This window comes from Ictalurus furcatus, chromosome 14 (assembly GCF_023375685.1).
Source record: "Ictalurus furcatus strain D&B chromosome 14, Billie_1.0, whole genome shotgun sequence".
In the NCBI taxonomy this organism is placed as follows: domain Eukaryota; kingdom Metazoa; phylum Chordata; class Actinopteri; order Siluriformes; family Ictaluridae; genus Ictalurus; species Ictalurus furcatus.
Window position 1 is genome coordinate 6,591,672 of NC_071268.1, and position 7,394 is coordinate 6,599,065.

The following is a 7,394-nucleotide window of genomic DNA, read 5'->3' on the forward strand; positions in this document are numbered from 1 at the left end:
CAGAAGCGGGTCCTCCATCCCCTGGCTGCCGGCAACCGCTCCTCCCGTTTCAGGCAGAAGGCAGTGGTTCCTCCGCATCCCAGCAGACGGCAGCGACTGTTCCATCCTCCTTGGCCACCGGTCCCACAGCGGTGAGAGCTCTGAAAGCGCTCCGATACGCTGTCATCTGGTCCTCAGCCAGCTGGCAAGCGATCCCCCACAACATCGGGCATTAGCACTGGACAGACACAAATACAGCAGCCAGTGCGTCACCCCTCCTTCCCAGGTTTTGGCACCAGTGTAACAAACACACAAGTCAGGCAATGAGGAGGCGGGAACAGTCTGAACATGAACATAAAGCTTAATAATAAACAGAATATAAAACACACAACCGAAACACAAAGTGCATGTGTGTCTCTCTCTCTCCCTCCCTGGCACTTCCAGCCACTCCTTTATCTCTCTCTCCCACTGATTAGCCAAATCATTGCCAGGCGTGCAGCCTGTCATTGATATTTTTTTCTGTAACCGTACGACTTTGTGTATTGTTCTTTACTTTTTACAAACTTGAAATACCCTTTATACAGTACATCTGATCATTGACAAACAATACTGAGAACAGAGCATCCTGAGAACTTGTGACCCACAAATCCTGTTGGATTCTTGAGCCAAAGCCACATACTATACATCACAAAATGAATGTTAAATAGAGATTAAAAACAAACATATGTAATGAAGCCCTTGAATTTTAAAGAAATGCTTTGCAAATAACTAGTAAATCTGTGCAAAAATAATTATATATTTGTTTGCTACTTTATTCTACAGGATAATCAAGTCGATAATCAATGCTTATGACCCTAATAATAATTCCACTAATAACATCATCTTAAATTTACAGTAATAGCATGCTAATAAAAGTAAGGCTCTTTTAAATGTAGGAAAGAGAATTGATGCCAAGGCTTTTATGTGGATAAGAGGATAAAGTCTTCAGATTCAGAGAGCATCTTATTTAACCTGACAGACTTTAATGTTGTGAATTCTTTATATTTCCAGATTTCTTTAGTTAATACTTATGCCTGGTGAAAGTCTCATTGGAAATATATTTACTGAAAAAAATGTTGACGCATTCAATACTTATTTCCCCACACTGTAATTGCTTTATTAAATTTCCATTATATCTCTTACTTGAATACTACTGATAGGCCTACCTAAGAAAACGTATTGTTATTGTGAAATAAGATTGCAGTTGTATTGCCCACCCCTAAACATTAGCATTTGATGATTCCAATCTTGAATTACACGTAAAATGTGAAATGTACTTCTTAATGTAGTAAATATCATAAACCCTGCTGATAGGGATTTTGTTACCAGAACAGAGCTGTGTTCAGAAATTAGTCTGCTGTGATTCATAGACAGATTAACTGTCATATCACAGCAAACCAGTGATTACATTTCCCATACTGCATGGCAGCCTCCAAACATGGCCGCCATGTACTGCAATTCCCAGAACACTCACACACACTCACACACACACACACACACACACACACACACACACACACAGAACACTTACACTCATTCACACACAATTGCATCCAATCTCACACACACTCACAACCACAGTATATAAGACACTGTTCTAACACTATGACTTTGCAAAGTATGAAATATATATAATGTAATGATGTCAGTTAAATTTACCTGTGTCTAATAAATTCTCCTAGATCCTTAATGAAGGTTGTATTTTTTGCTTGATTAAATACATCTTTATATTGAACATTTGCTTTACTCTGTGTGGATTTCCACCATTAGTATTATTTACAGTTTGCATTTATCAATTTTGTTAGGATTACATGACGGACACATGAGATATACTGTATGTATTTGTCAGAATATAGAATGTCAGAATCTCAGCAACAAACAAAAAAAAAATCATTTTTTCTTTCTTTTTCTTCTTTATGATATACCTGTTTCAAGGGTTTCATGACCGTTATTGTCATATTGTACTGTATGCTGAAGGAGACTGCTATCTCTGACATCAGCACCAATACAAGGTCCAACGCTGCAACTAGAATAAATTTAATAAAAAGTGTCAATGCCATAAACCTTGTAGAAAAGAAGTCTGAAATGGATGATAGTGAAGTGACAGTTCAGTATTGTAATGAATCAATACAATTAATGTGTTGTTGTGCTGTAAACAGTATGTAAGTGTCGTTATCAACAAAGTCATGTGCATCATTCGTAATTCAAAGTGTCTGTGCAGCAGGGAGTCTTTTCATATCATTTTGCATGTTTTTCTGAAGACCACTGGTGGTGCTCTGGCACTTGGTTAAAAAAAAATCCAAAATAATCCACTTTAAATTTCTTGAGAAACAGTACATTTAAACAAATGTCCTTTATCAGTTGTGTAAGCAAACTACAAAACATAGCATTCATTTCATGGGGTATCAGATTTCAGAGAGTGTAGTAGTTCTTTCTCCATACGTGGAGTCACTGCCGAGGAGTCACTGCTAGTGATGTCTGATTCTCGAACGAATCGTTCTTTTGTCGAGCCGGTTCTCCAAATTGAACTGAATCGAACTTTAGTTCTGGGTTAATGTTGCAAGGTGCACAGCCGATGTAGCACGCTCTGCAGCATGTCCAACTCAAAAAGAATCGAACGAGCAGGAGCAAGTTTGCCGAGGAGTACCGAGCTGTGTGTTGTGATAAATAAAAAATAAAGTTTTTGTTTATGCAGATTATGTTTTAGGTTGTTAACACTCGTATTCTCCTCATTTCCTGTTTATACTCATGGTGTTTGGACCTAAACATTTATTGAGTGGTTGTAAATATATACATTTTTAATAATACAAATTTTATATATATATATATATATATATATATATATATATATATATATATATATATAGTTGTTTACTTCTCATCTACACATTTATGCTGTTTTAGGAGATATTAAATACTTTTTTTTTACCTATTTACCACAAAATTCCTCAACTACACCATTAGCTTGCAATATAAAATTTTTATGATAAAAATCACTGTAATGATGAACTAAATTAAATATAAATTGTTTCTGGATGTTGATCTAGGCGTTAGGAGCACAATTCTCCTGGTTAGAGAAAAACCTATAGGAATTACAGTTTCAGAAAGAAAGTGTTTTTACCAAATATATCCAGCAGAGGGCCATAGAGTTCCATTCATTTTTATCGATGTGACCAACTTTTGTGATACATTTTGTGAATTTAAATATATATATATATATATATATATATATATATATATATATATATATATATATATATATATATATTTAAACATTATAAAATACATTAAAAATAAATATTCCTTCAAATGTTACTTTTTTGTAGTTTTTGATGTTTTTAAGTGTCTGTTTTCACAAAATGCCACAGATATTTGACAGAAAAATGACACACCTAAAAGACAAGACTTAGAGTCAGATTGTAGTTGCATATTATTTATTTTAATGAACCAAATGTAAAAAATAAATAATTAATTTTAGAATTTAGAAGGAATTCATTAAATAATATGTAAATAGAACCAACAGCAGTATGGAGAAATGAACAGGAGTGAAGAGTGAACACTGTGTACGTGTGCATTAGGTCTGTGCAGAAGACAGATATGAAGTGTCATATCTGTCTTCTGAATTTGTGACTGATTTTATTTCCCAAATTCAATACAAATGCTCTCTGTGGTAGTCACACCTCTGTCTGTGTCTGTGTGTGTGTGTGTGTGTGCGCGTGTGAGCGAGGGCATGTTTGTTCTACATTGCATTTGTGCACTAGTACCAGGCCTTTCTTTTTTGTGTGGAAATTGATTTTATTTGACAAATGAACAAAAAAAAAAACCCTTGTATTTTATCACATTTCCCATTTTCATTTTCAACACCATGAGTGTGACTTTTTTTGTACACACCTTCAGAACAGCCAAATCAAGCCCAGTTTTTTTTTTTGTTTTTTTGTGTGTGTGTGTGTGTGTGTGTGTGTGTGTGTGTGTGTGTGTGTGTGTGTATAGATAGATCATGTAGAGCAAAAAAAAAATTATGCCACTGAGATAAAGGTAACCATGTTTCTTAATCAAGGAAAGTTCAAATGGGGGTCATATTAACCTCAAACACCATAACACGGTTAAGCTAAATTATGGAGTTTATAAGACTAGTTTATTCTTTCTACATACTTTAGACTTGTAGAACATATTCGCATTTGTGTATCAATGTCTGTTATGTGTGCTTTGGGTGCAAAACTTTAATGTAGGAAACTTGTCCAAGGCTACTCAATATTGATCAGTTGTATCTGACATGAAGGATCAGCGAATTAATCTGTGACCAAAAACACCATAAACTTAAGTGAGAGTAGAGCTTGTCTCATCTTGTTGACCTCTGGCTTGAGCATGTCATGGGAGGCTGTCTTGTCGGCCTCAGGCTGGAGCAGAACTTGGGAGGCCATTCAGTCAACTTCTGTAGCAGAACTTGGGAGGCCATGCAGTCGGCCTCCAACTGGAGCTGAACTTGGTGTCTTCAAATAACAACATTCTTAATAACTTAATAACTGTACTCCACAACAAGTAAAAGATAAATAATACTCTAACACTTCACATTCCTGTAGCTAACATTATCTACTTCATTAGTTAACATTTACAAACACTATTAAATCAAAAATAATGTTAAAGTAAGTTAACTGGTGTTTATTTAAATGTTAATGAAATACAGCTGCATTGACTGATGTTTATTCAATCTATGAGTCAAAATAAGAAGACACAAATGACCAAAATTAAATTACAGCATATTCCTAAATAGTGAACTCTAAATGTTGATAAATGAACATGTGAATTAATGAAATAAAACAATGGTTAATGCAGGTGTTGAGTATTTGGATTATTTTTCAATACTAGTGTTACTTTGTAAATGCTACCCACAGTATATTGGCAAAATTATGTGGACACCTGACCAGTGTGTTTCTTCTCCACTGTTTCCACAATGTTAAGAGCACCACACTGTCTTTATATGCTGTAGCATTACACTTTCCCTTCACTAGAACTAAGAGGCCCCAAACCTATTCCAGCATGACGATGCCCCTGTGCACAAAGCGATCTCCATGAAGACATGGTTTGCCAAGGTTTTAGTGGAAGAACTAAAGTGTCCTGCACAAAGCCCCGACCTCAACCCCACTCTGAACACCTTTGGAATGAACTGGAACGCCGACTGCACCCCAGACCTCCTCACCTAACATCGGATGCGCTTACCATACTTTTTTGAACAAGAAAGAAAAATGCATAAGAATGGATCCAAATACAGATATGAATAGGTGCACTTTTTTTTAATAAGAAGGTTTGAAAGAAAGGTTCATATAGGGCATCTGATTGAAACTAGAGGATGTAACAATAGAAGTCATGTGAGCAGGAGGTTTTTAATTTCATACATGTGTAAGTGAGTGGTCAGATATGAAGCTGACAGGACAAAGGAAGACCATGTTCATTAAAAATAAATTATACTGCTTGTTTTTTTTACTCTGAAAAAAAAAAGAATATCTAAAGTAGCCGAGTAGTCTACAAGGTGGTTATTACTTAAAAACGAGTTATATGAAATATGAAATGTTTCTTTTACAGAAGCTAGAGACCTTGGCTAAATCTGCTTGTCCTAGTAGTGACAACTGCTATTTCACAACTACCAGTGAAACACATATTCTAGCAGTTATATTAGCATTTCTATATTATAAATTCTTTATTCTAATATTTTGAGATACTGGATTTTTTATTTCCATGAGCTGTAAGCCGTAATCAAGATTAAAACAAAACAAAAAAAAAGCTTGAAATATTTCTCTTTATGTGTAATGAATCTAGAGTTTATGAAAATTTCACATTTAGAATTAAATTACAGGGGAAAAAATGAACTTTTCAACGATAGTCAATTTTTTTTTAGATGCACCTGTATATTAACATTAATTTGTAATTGATTTACCAACATAGCTGATTGTACTTTAATTCGGACCATAAGGCAACAAATGTTCATTATTGAATTAGAATGAGAACAATACATTTTGTTTAGATCGTTGCAGACATGCAGTGGGTTAAAGAGCACAGAGTAATTTTCCATTCTAGCGTCCTTCCACCACACTTCCTGCCAATGACCACAGAAGAAGCTGTGCAACTCTGCAGTTCCACACATAGCATTATTTAAGAAAGAGGTAGAGATACAGTGTGCTCCTATTTACTGTACCTTTGTTTGTGAGAATAAAAAGGACACTGAATTTCTCCTTAAAGTAAGAGGATATAAGAGGAAGCTATATATTGATTAATATATTATGTATAAAAATGTTCAAATTAAATGTTATGCTATAAAATTTTAATTAATTGCATTTTATTTTCAAGTAATATAATCTTAATCATTTTTGTAATAATAAAAGATAAAGCAGCAATAATGCCAGTGTGTTTTTAACATGTTAAAACTGTACGTCTTGCATTCTTCAGTCATATTTATTAATGATTATTTATGAATTTATGTTTTTTTGAGTAGTGTATGGACTGCAGCTTGTTAAATTCAATTTCACTGTTCATCAGTTCCATCTAACATGATCAACTTTAAAACTCATTATATATTTTCAATTAGATCATTATTTTTCTTAAATTATTATGTTGCCTTTCTTGACCGTCATTGTGGTAGGAGGGTCGTGGTAGAGCGTCAGCTGCAGACAGACAGGAGGCGGGTTAAACTGGCAGGTAACATTTGATGATTCTCAACTGTGTCTTATTACCGTCAGTGCACTTGTTTGCAACCCACACAAACACACACACACACACACACACACACACACACACACACACACACACAGAGTATGCACTTTAACATGGAGTGAGGCAAAAGCCACAGGCCCCTTTTGGGTTGCATTTCCGTTGGTTTGATTTTTGTTTTGAGTTTTTGAAGGTGCGCTGAAAAGCTGCTGAAAAATTCTACCTGCCTCCTGAATCTTCCTCCGTACCCATAGACACAAGCTTTTACAGTTATATTCTTAAATCTTTTAATAGTTAAAAGGTTTACCAACAATGTTTTGAATACATGATACCCCCCACTCCTAATTTCCTCATTTCTTTGTATATTTGTCACACTTGTATTTTGTCATACAAGCCAATTACTAATTACATTTGGTTATTTGAGTAAAGGGGGCAATTACTTTTTCACACAGAGCCAGTTGCTGTTGGATTTTTTTTTCCCTTTAAATAAATGAAATTATCATTTAAAAACTGTATTTTGTGTTTACTTAGGTTCTTTTTGTATTATATAAAATAGCAGAAATGAGAAAAGGGACGTGGTATGTAAGTATGCGTTGTGTGGAATAGGAAATAAGCAGAAAGTACAATTTGTTTATATTCAATGTAGGCAAAGTCATGGGGACATTATTTAAGAA